Consider the following 16,631-nt stretch of genomic DNA (forward strand, 5'->3'; position numbering starts at 1 on the left):
TTTCGGTTGTTTTCGGTATTTAGTGAGACCGCGGCTAGCGGAGCTTGTGTGCTAGCGAAGAGTGGGGCGGGGTAGGTTGTCGGGGCCAGCGGGAGGGTAGGCCCGGGGACGCTCGGGGTGCGGGCCGGTACATTTACTCTGGATACCAGGGTACGAGGCACTGTGCCTGCATTGGAATCCACTTGGGCAAGGAAAGATTACGGGAGAAGGACCCACAGAGTGCAATGGGGCTTCTTCGGGGTGGAGCAGAAAAATATCAACCCTTAGCTAATCATGACCTATAATGAAGATGGGGTGATCACCAGCAATGGTCTCAAAATCCCTAGACATGTGGGCATGCTTGGGGGGAAGAGGGCCAGCTTGGATACCAGAGCCACTATGCTTCTAGATGTTACCAGAAGAGGAAGACCAAGAGCTAGGAAGCTGTAAAAAGGCTTCGGAAATAGCCCAGGGCAGAAGGAGTCGTAAGAAGTTCTTTGATGAAATACGTTTTCATATTTTCATTTTGCATTATAATTGACAAAAGCTAACAAAGTTACGTTCATACTGCTTTTTTCCTTGCAGCAGAAGTACGTTATTTCCAAAAAAGAAGTCAAACCCAACCATAGTCAACCTTACTTAACATAGATCATCTTTCACGGTAGACTAGATAGCTATGCCGATTCCCATGTATATTCATGTACTTGTTTGTCTGCAATTAGCCTTCGGGCATGAATTTGCTATAAAGTTAAAGTTAATTTTCATCAAAACTATGTAAAAAAAAATTACCACAGCATCGACGAATTCCTTTGCACCGTCATCACTAAACATCACATCCTTCCCTGGTAGAGTGACGCTTCCATGGCCGGTTTCGATCACCCGATTGCCCACGTCATCAGCGAACGACCTGTCAATCATGAGCTCGAATGAGGGACGAATTACCTCGAAACGAGGCTCCCCTACGAGCAGACGTTTGTTGATGACCCGAATGAACTTGTGGAGCGCCGCCATCAGTTGTGTCATCAAGTCCTTCAGCTGAAATCAAACAAATTTGCTGATCATGTGCTACGTACTTATAACGTAATGATGAATTGCCTAGGTCGAGATCGCTGGCCTGATATCAAAACCTATTGTATTTCCAGAATCTCCTCTTCGCAAATCTTGTATTTGCGGAGAGGATATTTGAGAGCTATAATATACTTGGATACCAGGCCACGAGATCGCACCATTCGTCTATTTTTATTGATGCTGATAGGTTTATTGTTTATTACTATTTATTATTTATTGTTTATTCGCATATATGTACCATTATAAAAAGATAAACAGGACAAAAGAAAATATACAGGGGGGGCAGAAGCCCAGGTGGCTTTTCATGGGCCCCCCCTAAACTAGACAATGGGAATTTTTACAATATTATACATAATCAAAACTAAGTAAAATTAACGAGAGGACAAATTCAAATTGCACCATAAATCCTTATGAAACAAATGGAAAAGAAGAGGATCTACAAAATAAATTGAGTTGTAAACATAATACGTAAGATTACGCTATATTATAAATGTAATTACTTTAATCTTGATTTCTATGTGTGGATAAGAGAATGATAAACATTTAGTTGCAGCAGCACATACAGAGATCCATTGAGTTTCTCAAGAACCATTGATACTTACCAGCATTCCTTCATTGGCCGAACGAAGGCCGAACTCCTTCTCATACCAGATTATTTCTTCGGGTGAAAGGTCGGGGTTAGGCGTACGTTCGGTTATCACTCCAAGTGCTGATTGCAGCAAGTTACTGATGATGCTCGCCACATCTGTCCAGGGACGAAGAGTAAGCCGAATAAGAAGTATAACATTACTGACAAATCCAGTCTCTAGATGCTTAGAACCTAAACAAGCATTCATTGCTTATGCTTTGGTCCCAATTGCACCGGTGCCCGTCGAGGGTTTACTTCCGGACGGGCCCCAAAGACACAAATTTTCCCGGTGCACGCACGATTAGCTTTCGGCGTCTATTTGTTACCGGGTCCCGCGTTCAATTTAAGTCCGAGTTAAATTAAGTCGGGATCGCCACCGGGCCCCAAATTAGCCCGGAAATCGCAGGGTGCCCGACGGGGTCACGTAGGGGTCACACCCAAACGTTCCCCTTTCCCAATTGGGACCGAAGCAGTATACGGATCCAATGAAAGGAAATAAAAATACGGGAACTTATAGAGCTCACTCTCATCAAAGCCATGACATCCACAACCTTGACATCGACCTGTCACGTAAAACCATAATCAAGGAAAGCAAAGAGTTTAGCTACTCGCCTGCGGCCAGGTAGCGAAAGTCATCCAGGTACAAGTCGTGTAATCGGGCCTCAAACAGTCCAATAATGTTGGTCAGTAGGTGTATCGCTTTTCCCTGCAGAATAAAAGCTTCAGTCAGAGATGATAGACTTAAAAACAAGTCAGATATTACGAATGCCAAATATGATAGTTTTAATATGAAGTTCGGTATTATTGACTTTTGGTCTTTTGCTACAGATACAAATCCCATTTTGAATCAATTGTAAAACAATTACTAGATCCTATTCATCTACATTCATCTAATGTTTGACGTTAAGTGGCATCTTTGTTATGTAGTAGTTATATGATATGTTTCAATGTGTAGAATGGCCTGTGCATACACGCACACATACATACATACATACATACATACATACATACATACATGTATTACACAAATGTGAGACAAGTACCTTTGTGACATGTGTCAACTCGTCAGCTCTGTTTGTCAGCGATTCGAGAGCGCTGACGTACTGTATCAGGTCTCCAACCGAAGTTCCACAGCCCCAGTTATCCTCCAAGAACCTTACTATAACCAACCGGTCCTATCGAGAAATATGTCGTTGAAAAGTGACTTACAACGCGGATAATTGTGGCAAATAAACCATTTAAAATCTTCATACCGTAAAAGTTCGATAACAGAACCCATTGATACCAACAAGTAAGCTGTTACGTTTTTTCTTTAGAATCTGTAGAAACTCTGGAAAGTCATATTTTTGTGAATATGCGGATAAACAGTTTTTATTAAAAGTACCGACCTGTTCTCGCTGCTCCTTGGGGACACTCGAGACCCTGTTACCGCTTGGGCTGAAATGCCCTCCCGAGCTATTCCACTGTTATCGGTTTAAGATGGGTTAAACAATCTTTTGGCATAGTACATTAATTTTAGTTTTTTTTGGTTAATGCAAAAAGCCATGCCATCACCATTTGCATTGATGCCTGAGTGTTTGAGCCCTAGAATAATCGCGTGCAGAAATGGTGCAAGCTTTCTTTTCTTCACTATGACTTTATTGCGCACCAATAGTAACATATACAATGTATGGCATCTTGCAAAGCAGGTTATACAGCTAAAGAGCGCAACGACGCCCCAGCAATTGTAAGCAGCAAGAACAGGCAAGCGCACAGAAACAAAGCTCAAGCTCAAAAAGGGAAAGCAGATTTGCGCGATATCAGGTTATACAGCTATATATACTCTCAAAGAGCATAGTGTATCTAATGTCAGCAGTGATGTATACGACATTTACTTAGCATCTGTTTGAAAACTACCGTTTGCATATTACATTGATGCAAATACCTATATTGATTAACTGAGCAGCGGGAAAGCGGCAGGAAATTCCATGATCGCCACAGCAAAACGGTCTATGATCGCGTGTAGTAGAGAGAAACAGTGATCGCTTGCAGTGCAGGCCATGCGCCAGCAGAAAAAAGTGTAGTCAAAGCTCACAAAGTCTTAGTCAGCATCACTACTAACTAGCCTGAGTACTATCCTCCGTAGTAACCGCTGGCTCAATCTTTTCGCTGGCTCTGTGGTTAGCAAGCAAAAAGATCAACCCAGGTTACTACGGAGGACGGTACTCAGGCTAACTACTCACGGCATCGTTGTTTATCGAGGACCCCACTGCCTCCACAGCCGTTGTCACGAGGGTGCACGTGTCACTACCCGGCAACTGCAGTGTCGCGTTGTGTGCCGCGATGGTCTGCCGCAGATAGTCGTTATCCACGGTCAGTGTGGACCAATCAGGTCTTGGCATTACCTGAAACCATCAGATGTAAATGTAAGCTACCCTTAGTAAGAGCATACGTTGTTAAGGGCATTTTAGAATATATGATGGCGATGATTTTTAGTACGATGCGGTTTCAGCGATGCAGCGGCCCAGGTAAAGCATGCAGTGTTCAGAGAATGTTAGACTTTTCTCTAGACAATATTCACGGTTTGACGAGGATGCTTTACCTGGACGGTCAGAACATACAGCCTGTAATCTCCGAGAACGTCGATGATGCGAATCTCAACATCCGCCGTCCAGTTCCTCTTGGGGTCGCCGACCCGGATGTAGATCGGCGGCGTCTCTGCGTCACTTCCGTGCATCAGAAGCGTGCTGTCGTCCCCGACATTGGCGAAGAAGAAGTATGAGAGGCTGCCGTTGGTGCCAGTGTTGTCGTCCACCCACCCGGTACACTCGATCGTGAACCGCGTCTGATAGGCGTAACCTGTAAGAAACAGATCAACCTGTTCTAAAGCTCACGTCACAAATAAGAAATTCAGCTCGGTCGACGTGTTGGTGAGCTTCAAATGTGCATTTTCGGCGGAAGTACGGCCGACGTCCTGTCGATTACGCGGGCTTCGGGCGATTGTCAGAAATCGAAATTGATCCAAATATTGGCCTTTTACCAGGTTAGTCGATTCTGACTTTGTCCAAGAGATGATACCAGCTCATAGGGGATTTTTAGTTTTTAATGTTCGACGGAAGTCGCGATCACCCAAGCTTTTCATTGGAAAACACGGTCGACGCTCGGGCGATTTTGAAATTTAGCGAGCTTTGGGCGATCTACAAATTCGGCTGACGCTCGCATGAATTGTGACGCCGGCTTAGATAAAACGATAGCAATTTAGGCGGATCATCGTTAGCACTTCTAAATATTGAACACACTCCTTGGGTCGACATAACAAAATTGCCAAGGCCGTGGACGTAAAATAAACGTGAAGTGGCCGAACTCAGACAGACGCAAAGCATTGAGCTTTTTCAAAAGCATATTGCAATGCGGCCCCGCGGCATGGCTTTTCCAAGCAAAAAAAAAAATCCTACTCTACCCGACCTCCGGCCTTCTGTTTATCCAACAAGACTTCTCTAACCTAAGTTAGGTGCTAGTGTTCACCTGAGACAAGTTAACAAATACGTGTCAAGTGCTTATCCCAAAGGGTACCACATTGGGCCTGCTAGGAGTTCGAACCCAGAACCTTTAGATTCTAAGACCCCGTTCATATTAAGCCTATCATATGGCCGGTTGAATTAATTTTTTTAAGATTTACCGTACCCGGAGCTAAATGAGGGTTTTAGCAGGTTAAATTCAGACCACCTCCATAGTCGGCTAAATCTTTAAATTGATTCAACCGATTATGATATGCTTAAAATGAACGCGGTCTTAGCAAGATCACTTTGCCATCTTTGCTTTATGGACACAAAGCCCCCCTCTCACTGGACCCGCGGCACGCTGGCGGCGTCGCCGCGTCCTAAACTGGATTTATGTTACCCTTGACTTCATAATGGGAATATCATTCAAAGCGTACGAGTATGACCAAAAAGACCCAAAAAAAACACAAAACTTAAAAAGATTCGTTTTTTGCCGATGAAATTCGTTCAGTGCTTTGTCATTTCGATCGGCCGCAGCGATGCCGCCGGCGTGCCGCGGGTCCAGTGAGAGGGGGGCTTAAGAGTACTGACCTAAAGCTGGGCTGATCCTGCAGGTGCCGTTCTCAGGAGGGCTGTTGGTCCTCAGCACCAGCTCCGCCCACCCGTGCCCCTCCCCGGTAACGTTACCGTGCAGCCACACGCGGTACATCTCCTCAGCCTGCAGACTTCCCTCCTTCACCGACAAACTCACAGCTTGGATGCCTGGAACAGACAGAGGTATTTCTAATATATGTATAACTTTATTGCACAACAATTGTACAACGTAAAAAGTATGGCATCTACTGGTACTTAACCACAGTTCTATGAGGCTAATCTACCTAATACAGAAGTGTATAGTATGGGATCATGAGCTTTTACTAACAACCATTACATATTCATTCATTTTGCAAATCAAGCACATCTCTGGTATATAATCAGATGCATTGCACGTACACGAACAACTTGCCTCTGTACGATGCCGTTGAAAACATTCAGGTTAGCAGTTATACTTAAGTTTAAAAATCGTTTAAACCGGTATGACTAGCATACGAAACTAATTAGTGCTACTGTAATGATTGTATATTGTACATATTCAGCTATAAGTAAAGAGATACCGAGTAACACCGTGGCAATACAGACGTTACAGAAAGTTTAAGCAACTTAAAATCACTCTCTATTATCGTGCCACACAGTAGCTGTACATTAGCCCTACGCCAGTCTCCTCGAGAAAAGGCTATCTGTCTCATACCTGTTGTAGTGAGAGGTGATAGATCCACCTCTGTGAGAAGAGACCCATTTCTTGAGTGCCAGCCGTCGTCCCTGTACAGGTACCAGGTGTATGATGGCCTGGTGCCGTGGGGACAGTTGGTGCAGTTGGCGAGAAGACGGAGCGGTCTCGACGGGTTCACGAGATTGCCACAGTTCGTATTACACCTACAAAAAAATCCAAAAGTCAAAGCTCCTGGTTGTCACAAATAATACATAATGTAATACATAAAACACATAGAGCCTTGATAGTAAGCTTCCAGACAATGGTGACGACCGCATCAATGAGAAAGTGATACATATTTGATTCACACGTGCACTACGCATATGTTTTGCTTATAAAAGGAAATGCTAGGTAACAACTGTAAGGACTTACGTGATGGCCAGCCGCATAACATGGACTGATTGAAAAAAGGAGAGAGAATTAGCGTTTCTCTTGTTTTATTGTCTGATAGAATAACAAAATTGGCCGTTTGAATAGTGAAACGATTGCTATGATACAAAGAGAAATCGGATAAATGCGTTTGGAGGCAAATTCAATTCGGTTACATTATTGGTAAGTGAATAGAATTTTGGAATAGAAAGATATATTCTATGTCTAATCGTTATTACATGAGTATTTGTACTGGTTTCTACATTTAGTATACAGAACTTGTTTGATATCCTCTCCAATCATCAAAAGATGCTCACATTCGCAGTATGTTCCGTTTCCTCTGTAGTTCACCGTACACTCGCAGTGGTAGGATCCGGGTCTGTTCATGCAGTCAGCCTCCGGGTGACAGTCGTGCGATCCGGTCTCACACTCGTTTATATCTTATAAACAAATGAAGAAAAAAACAAGAACACAAATTTCGTTTTTGCAACATATTGTTTTGGCAGTGTATAGAACTTCTATGCACTAGCCGCTGTATTTTTTCCGTTAAGCCTACTTAAACTTCCTCGAGTATTCATTTGCTTCCATCGTTTTTATGGCTTGACACTTGTGCTTATTTGTCAAACACTTGTAAGAAATCTTGAGATACCATACTTTACTCACCATTACAGAAAACACCATTGCCGAGATATCCAGTCTGACAGGTGCAGTTGTAAGCTCCGGGAAGATTCGTACATATGGCGTTCTGGTGGCAGTGGTGTACTGCTGCACATTCATCTATATCTGAGGTAATAAAGTATTCACAACATCCAAACAAAGCTCTTTAAAGCTTGACGCCCACACTTGGTAACCTTCCATCGCCACATGAAACGTGACGTATGAAACAGAAGTCTTGTTGATTATCTTTAGCAACTACTTTTTTGTGTGTGATAACAATAACGCATGGCTTACCAACTCGTGACTCAAGTCACATTGCAAGCATCCCTAAGTATTTTCAACAAAAAAACAAACATTTTATTTCATATCAAACATTGCACTCATAGAGCTTACACTGCAAAATAACAATGATGACAAGTGGAACAATTGACTATTCTAACAACTGCTACGGACTACAATTTAAGCCTTTTGGGTTCGACTTCTTGTAACAGTACTAACGCAATTGGATCATTAGTTAAAATCCTCCCACACCATAAGGTGTATAGGGCGGAGCCCATCTACGTAGCCCTGGGTCACACTGGGGTGCAATCACTGCAACAGGGGGCTAGTTTAGCCTCTACCAGGCTCGACAGGTCGCTAGAAAGATAGAAGAAAGTTGCCAAATAGACAGATAACATGCCGGAGGAGTTAGCTGACCAGGGAGTACAGTTTTTCCAGCACCCTGTATGTGGAGCCTGGTAGAGGCTAGGGCTAGTCCACTGGCAGTGGAGTGTGTTAAACATCCATATATACTGTTTCAGAATTATGTACCATTTTTTAATGAAAGTCTTTGGTATGACTCGATGCACCTCTTATCCAGACGTGTCCTACCCGGGAGTTGAACTCGGGCCTTCTGGCTCCTCATAATTTTAACCAAATGTGGTAAGTGACAGAAGCGCAGACCACAACACCACAGGGACACCCCCGCAATTGGATCATATAGCTCCTACCTGAGCAGTGCGTGCCGTTCCCGCTATACCCTGTGTGACATGTGCACGAGAAGGACCCCGGCAGATCTGTACAGTCGGCGTTCACGTCACAGTTGTCCACTTGCTCCTGGCATTCGTCGATGTCTGACAGAGTGAAAAATAATCTTATATTTAGAAAAAGTATGAAGGAAATATATTAAACATTTACATCGGGTCACTTTAGTAACATTATATCATAGTTTTCTCGATCTTAGACTTCCTTCTAATGGGCAACTGCCTGGTACATCTGCCTTGATCACTGACTTACAGAAATAGAATACTGCATACCCTGTTAATTTGTTGTTTCCAATCATATGTTTGAACATAGAACACTTATTCTTAGACTTTACGTCTATTACTTTCCTTCTGCATTCACTAGGGATGGGTTTATACATGAATTCCAAGCACATTAGGAGTGTGCTCCGAGTGTACTCCAAGCACACTTGGAAACGCATGTGTAAACTGGGCCTAAACTTACTTGCACATGTGACGCCATCCCCTCTGTAGCCGTGAAGACAGGTGCAGTAGAATGATCCCGGTGTATTAATGCATGACGCAAACAGGTGGCAGTTGTCTGCCCCAAGAGAACACTCGTCCACGTCTGTAACAACCAGGCAGAAACGGAAACTTTTAGGCATATCTCACTTTTTTTTGCTTCGTATTTGAACAGACAAGGACGACGTGGCACTGCATTCAAGTTTGTCATAACTGATACATATTGTGTATTACCAGTGCCACGTACAAAGAACAACACACCTCTTGCACCTGGGTGGAGTGGGGTAAGTCGTGTAAAATGCCTTTCCCAAGGGCACAATGTCGGTGGCGTCAAGGGATTCGAACCCGCGACCGCTCGATATTGGGTCGAATACCCTGCCGTTACGCCACACGTCTCACTTATCGTGTACAAACAGGAATGTGATTTTTTGTTTGAATTGAAAAAAATCTGGAAGTTCGTCAAAATACTCGCGAGAGATGAATAACATTCGTAGGCCGTATCTTGACGTATCGTTTACAAAGAATGAATGGCTATTCAGTTTAGCATTAGGGTCTGCATGAGTGTACCTTGACAATGAGTTCCGTTGCCAGAGTACCCAATGTTACACGAGCAGCTGTAGGACCCGAGGCTGTTGAAGCACGTGGCGTTCGGGTGGCAGTCATCAGTCTCTTCAGTACACTCGTCAATATCTGAATTGAGTAGAGAACAATGAGTAAATACTAAATAATTGTCTTGTCTGCCATTCTTTTTTCTGTACGCGTAGTTTGCAATTATGTTTAAAAATTTAAAATATCACATATATCCATTTTAGGAGCGTTTTAAGAGCTACGATACCTCTGATATACGTCCATTCACGGTTCCGACTACGCATGTGCAGTGTCAAAGTGCCACCGAGACGTAAAAAAAACCGTCTGGGCGTTGTTATGCCAATCTAGACAATGTCGAGACGAGAACTGTTTACAAGCCGGGGGACTTCACCTTTGACACTGCACATGCGTAGTCGGAACCGTTAATGGGCTTATATATGGCCTCCGACGGTCAGCATTGACCATGGTATCTCTGATATTCATTTGGTAAGTATGTCTTATTGGCAAACATCAACAAGGATGGAAAATACCCTACCTCGACAGAAGGTGCCATTTCCGGTGCACCCCGTGTTGCAGTCGCAGTGGTATGACCCGGGTACGTTTGTACAGCTGGCGCGCACGTCACAATCATCGGTACCCAGCAGGCATTCGTCGATGTCTGCCATGACATACAAATGACAAACAAAATGATCAAATCAAATAATGTTCATAATAACGTTAATTTTCACTGATGAAGGGTGCCGGGTTGCATTTGAAACCTCCGTAATTAGCAAACATCTGTCCAGTGGTTTAGATTTAATCAAAATATGTGTATCATCATTTCTTCCTATAGTCTAACCTTCATAAAAAAATGGTTAGTGAGCCACAATTAGCAATACAGATATTTCCATTTGAGACTATGTGTCAGATTCTTTTAATTTCATTAGAATTGCAAAAGTACAATACACGTGGGACACAGGCAGCTATTGCTGGTGTCGTACGTGACCCACACATAATATACCCAATTTTTTTTCACCTGGGTGGGGTCGTGTGCCTTACCCAAGGGCACAGCATCGGTGGCGGCAGGGGATTCGAACCCGGGACTACCGGGTTCTGGGCCAAAAATCCTGCCGTTACGCCACACGATGCTACAGAGCGTTAGTTTCCGTAAGATAGTTTTAGACTTTGTGAAAACGATCGAGACCATATAAAGACAATAGTATCACCTTGACAGTGGGTCCCGTTTCCGTCGAAGCCGACAGCGCAGGCGCAGTAGAATGACCCATCCGTGTTCGTACACGTGGCGTTTTCGTGGCAGTTTTGAGTGTCGTCAAGACATTCGTTTATGTCTGAAACAGAATAAACAAGGCCTAAGATATGATTAACAGTTAAAAGGCTCCAAAGGGATTTCCGTCAATATTCTGCTCAATATGTATTTCATATAGTACATCTTCAATTATTGAATTCAATAATTGATACCTTGCACTATCATAAAAACAAACAATGCTGCTAGAATGTTACAAGGAAAGGAAAGGGAAGGAAAGTGATCTCGAACCAGTTAAGCTCAAATGAACTCAATGAACAGATGAGCTAATCTTCCACTGGTCGTGGCAGAGAAGACGCTATGTACAGAATTTACAGGTTCATTGTACCAGGGAAATTCCCCTAGCTCTTTCGAAAAGAAAAGTGAACAGTGGACCACGGCTTAACGTCCCGTCCTAAGGACTGCGACCCTTTCCGGTAGCGTGCATGTCGGGTGAGCGACACAGCCGGGGTCGAACCCGCGGTATCTAGTTCCAGAGGCAAGATCGCTAACCACTGGACTGCGCAAGCTACAACGCCAATCAATTACATGCCTGGCTTAAAGAAATAACCTTAGTCATCGTTCCCCTGTGACTTACCATTGCAAACAACCCCGTCACCTCGGTAACCATGGTGACAGGTACAGAAGAAGGATTCGGGCAGGTCGTGACAGTCCGCGTGTTGGTCACAGTTGTGGACGCCTGCCGCGCACTCGTCCAACGCTAGGAGGCACATGACAACATTACACATGGCACCAAACAATACATACATGTACTAGATTTAGTAGTGGCAAAGCTAGCATTTAATGTAATACAGCCAGAAGTTTTGCACCCTTACTTTTGATGTGGTATATTGAGAGTGAAAAGCTATTACTAGGCTTCGTTGGTGAAGACACTGACTTTTGCAAAAAGGATTTGGATGCTGGATGCGTATATGTATGACTTCACAAATGGGGGACAAATACGTGTTTAAGCTTGAATTTTGCAGTCACGCTAAGCTGAAGCATCACATTTCACCAGCAGTAAAGATGTGTCTATGTATTGTAGAATCCCATTATCATCCCATACTACTACACCATATTGTATAAGATAGGTTGATTAGCCAAATAGAATGTTATCTTATAATGTACCAGTGGATGCCATACTTTGTACCTTGTGCAATTGTTGTGCAATAAAGTTTTCAAACAATTTTTAAACTTTGAAAATTAACTGGACAATGCGGAGAACACGTACGTTCACATAAGGTCCCGTTGCTGGTGTAACCTGTGTTACAGGTGCAGCTGTAGGACCCTGCCGTGTTGGTGCAGGTGGCGTTGTGATGACAGCTGTCGATACCCGAGATGCACTCGTCTATGTCTGCAGGAACGAGAATTTCTTGTGTAAGAATGTATATTTTTTTGTGTAAGAATTAATCATTCATCAATCCGATGTTAATTGTAAAAAATGTGTTTGGGCATAAAATTACAGCGATTAATGGATATAATGTCATGTTTCAAAATTGTATCAAGATTATATGTGTACAAGCTTCAGTTTAGCTACAAGAATTGGACTGCAGAATTCGAAGGTGACAACAAGAGCAAATCCAGTTCATGAAAGACCACTAAATACCATAGTCATCTATATTCAAAAATTTGCTTTAATTTCGCAGAGACTTGGTTTCGCGGTAGGAGGGGAAAGGAGTTATCGTGGAGTTTTACGTTTGCGGTATAAGGAATTCTGTAGTGTAGGAGTAATACTGTAAATGCAGAAATATTCGCGGTGGTTTTATGTTCACGGTTTTCGCGGCAACCGTTTCACCGCGATTTTAAAGCCACCGCAAACATTTTTGTCCAATAATGTAGCAGTATGTAACTATAGTGCTGCCGCGAACTAAAAACCACCGCGAACACCCCATTATCACCTTAGCGCGAAATGAAAACTACACGAACTTAAATGCATTTACAGTAAGCATTGAAAGATAGTTGCAGTGTCGCGATTTCACGATAGAGAGTTTACCGTAAAAATAAAATCCCCGACACCATTTCAAACATGCACAGACAATTAACTTCCCTTCAACCATTGTCTTACCGTAGCAGACCCGGCCGTCGCCACAGTACCCAGACTTGCAGTGACAACGGAAACCGCCAGGACTGTTCTCACACAACCCAAGGTACGCATGGCAGTCGTGGATGTCTTCAACGCACTCATCTACGTCTAGGTGTGGAGAGAAAACGGCAAATCAGTTTTACGTTCACCCTAAGAAATCCTGCTGGTCTTAATTTCTGTTTAAATATCACAGCTTTCTGTGCATTATCAGCACATAGACTCATGCAGCTCCTAATATTCTCAAGGTGAATGCCTATCTCTGGAAATCATGTTATCGTACTTATCGCGATTTAAATATTGATATCCTGTCGCATGTATCCTGATATCATATATGGCGGAATTGCTAAATTAGATAATGGCAATGGTAACAATAATCTCTTGATTGATACTTATTATGATATCAACGATAATAATAATAATATCGATACCATCTTTGAAGAAAAAAACATGGTCTTCTGCGCACGATACAAGAAACACGGGACTTGTTATATTTTCAGCTCTACCTTGACATGTCATCCCATCACCCCTGTAACCTGCCATGCATGCGCACTGGAAGGAGCCGACAGTGTTGGAGCAGTCGGCATGAACGTCACAGTTGTGGCTGTTCGTGACGCATTCGTCCTCATCTGGAATACATCGGGGCGAAGAGTTTTAACTGAAAATTTCATGAACTTGAGAGCGTCGGATCTTTCTTGTGGAAAAGTGTGAGCACTTGTAGACGGTGCAACTCTTCTACTGAAAGTCTAATAAAACAGTCTGCTTGAGGTTAGCCTGGTCCCAGTCTCTAGGGTCGGCTTAGTGGTGTTTCTGACATGTCTAATGGCCTTTCTACCTCTGGCTGCCATCCTACTTCCGCTATACCCTACTTCCGCTGCCATCCTACTTTGCCGTCGACCCAAGACCCCTAGGTGGCAAGCTAATTACTAGTAATCCAAGGCCGTAAACAACACCCCGAGCGTATCATACTTATTCCGACCAGTGATATTGAATGAATCATGAGTAAATGATAAAGGTGTGATCTCTGTGTGTGTTCTCTGAACTTGATCTAATTATGTACTAATACATGTAGTGGGATGTTGTGTAGAGGTTCTCATGTATTTTTACTGTACGGACAAGCATGGTCTGTATGTCCTAATTGACGGAAAAAAATCACATGCAGATTGTACATTTTGTAGATTGTTCAATATTCATCCTTTGTCAGATGGCAAGGGTTTCTCCTCAAGTTCCTTTCTTACCTATTCTTATTATACTTATTCTTATTCAAAAATTCACCACTTTGTGTTTCAATATACATGTACGCTTTGGTCACTTTCAGTTTGTGACAGACTGTACATGTACATCCATCATTGTAGTATATGAATAGACCTTGGAGTGTATTTTCCATTCCCATTGAAGATGAAGATTGTGCTTTGTGAAGAATGCTGCTGTACCTTCAATGTACTGTGCAATGCAATGTACTAGTAGAGTAAAAGTTATCATCAATATGTAAGAAGAACTTGGGGGATTTCCCATGTGTCTCATATCAGTCGGACTGAGGCATGAAGTTGCAGGAAATGGATTTTTAATAATAATTACACTATAATAGTTAACATATTCTACGCAAAAGGCTACAACACTAATAGTATTTTTCTTGTGCAATAAAAACCTTACTTATATAAGAAAACCGTGGTTTCTTACATGCCTAAAGTTGAATCTTAGACAAGGCAATGATGTGAGGCTAAAATTGAAGGAAACATATTTGTGTTATCTTGTCAAAATACAGTAGTCAACACATCCTAGAAAGAACTACTGAAGTCAAACGCAGGGGTTGGAGGGGGAAGTTCCGAACACCAAACGTATGGTACATACCTTTATACTTATACTAGTTACAGTGTTCACTATCATGTATACACCTACTGAAATTGCATTGAAAAATTTGAATGTCTTCAGTTACACAAAAACAGTTAACATGTCCATGGAAGGTTGAAGCTGCTCCACAGACTTGTAGAATTTCGCTCCGAGTCAACAGTTCTTAGTGGCATCTGACTCCAGTCCTTGACTCGCAGATATGGCCCAGCCACTTTATTGCTGGCGTCCATAAAACTAGCAAAGAACAAAAAAAAATATACACATATATTGACGAGCAACAGTGAAAGCTGATGAATAAATAAAATGTAACTAAATCGAAATGTTTTCATGTGCAAACTGGGATCAAATTATGTAGCATGTGTTCATGTTTGCCACGTTCATTACACAATTCTTTTCTCTCAAGAAATAGCCATACTGTTATCCTTAGATCATACACACAAATATTATAACATAATAAATCACAGCAACAAGGCATACACATACGAGGCTCAACCTTTCTACCATTCTTCTTTGTATATGTTTGAAGTTTCCCGTAAGAATGGCCAACTATCCTGGAAAGCAACACCGTTTCACCAGAAGGTCTAGATGTGTCCATTATGTAAGCACATGCACACAGATAAAACATTATTACTAGTAACAAATGGTGGTGTATACGCGTGGTGAACGTATTTGTACGAGTTCATGCCCCCCTCCCCCATCTGGCGTCATTACAAAACACGCATTTCCAGTCGAATTTAATCATATTTATGAAACAAACAAGACTTTATATAGTCTGAATTCAACACAAACCTGGTATATCCTGGGGACACGTAGCTGATCAGAAAACGCGTACAAGACGGTGAAAACAAGGACGTAAACAGCGATCACCGATACTTGGTGGCTTCTCTGGCGATGAGCGTCGACTTACGTCATTTCCGACTTACGTCATTTCATTTCCGTTTGGAGTTTGAAATCGACCAGTTTGAAATCGACCAGTTTGAAATCGGCGTAACTGGAAAGCACCACTATCAAAATGGGGGGTAAATCGGAAACGATAGACCATTTTGAAAGCACCACTTTGCAAACCGGTGGGTTTCCTGGATTGGGGAATAAACTTATACACGGTACAAAATGAAAATGGTGTATGTTTTTTTTTCGTCTCATATTCTCATTTTGGTTATTTTTAAGATGCATATTGTTTTAAAAGATATGACCCATAAGAAAAACCATGTCCTATTTTCAAAACATATGTGGATTTAATTTTTAAAAACATGTCCCATTTTCAAAACATATGTGGATTTAATTTGCCCCCTTTTTAAAAACATGTGCCATTTTCAAAACATATGTGGATTTAATTTGCCCCCTTTAAAAAAACGGCCCTATTTTCAAAACATATGTGGATTTAATTTGCCCCCTTATAAAAAAACATGTCCCTTTTTAAAAACATATATACGATTTTTGTGACAGTGTTTCTGCTTCGTATTTTAGGCTATAGGATTTGGATGGTGAACCTTTTCCTCTTTGTGTATAGATGCACCTTCTTGTGAACCGTCTCACGGGGTCAGTCGGCTGCAGTTAAGTGACCTTTCGCAGAGCTCTGTTTCCAAGTGGGCGTGAGGCGCCGATACGCCGACAGAATTTTTGAGATTTTTAGTTATTTGTAGGTAGTACCCTAAACTCAAACATATTCATTTTTCGTATCCGCACCGCACTATGATTTTTACCGCGTCGAAGCCAGTCACCTTGCGGCCATAGGAATCCCTATAGGCCGAAAACTGTGTTCTGCTACCTTGATTCCCATATTTTGATCAATTAAAAGCCGTCAGGTAAACATATAAGTAAAAAACAAAAATGAAGGCA

General features: G+C 42.4%; 1 long non-coding RNA gene across 1 annotated transcript; it reads right to left on the bottom strand.

Annotated features, from left to right (window-relative positions):
• Window positions 1-14,488: 14,488 nt before the first annotated feature.
• On the bottom strand, window positions 14,489-16,256 carry LOC136431276 (uncharacterized). The gene is made up of 2 exons (XR_010755010.1): window positions 15,582-16,256; window positions 14,489-15,026 (listed from the first exon to the last, which is right to left on the bottom strand). It is a non-coding gene; the product is annotated as an uncharacterized lncRNA (long non-coding RNA).
• Window positions 16,257-16,631: the final 375 nt, after the last annotated feature.

The sequence above is a fragment of the Branchiostoma lanceolatum genome, chromosome 3, assembly GCF_035083965.1.
Source record: "Branchiostoma lanceolatum isolate klBraLanc5 chromosome 3, klBraLanc5.hap2, whole genome shotgun sequence".
Classification (NCBI taxonomy): Eukaryota; Metazoa; Chordata; class Leptocardii; order Amphioxiformes; family Branchiostomatidae; genus Branchiostoma; species Branchiostoma lanceolatum.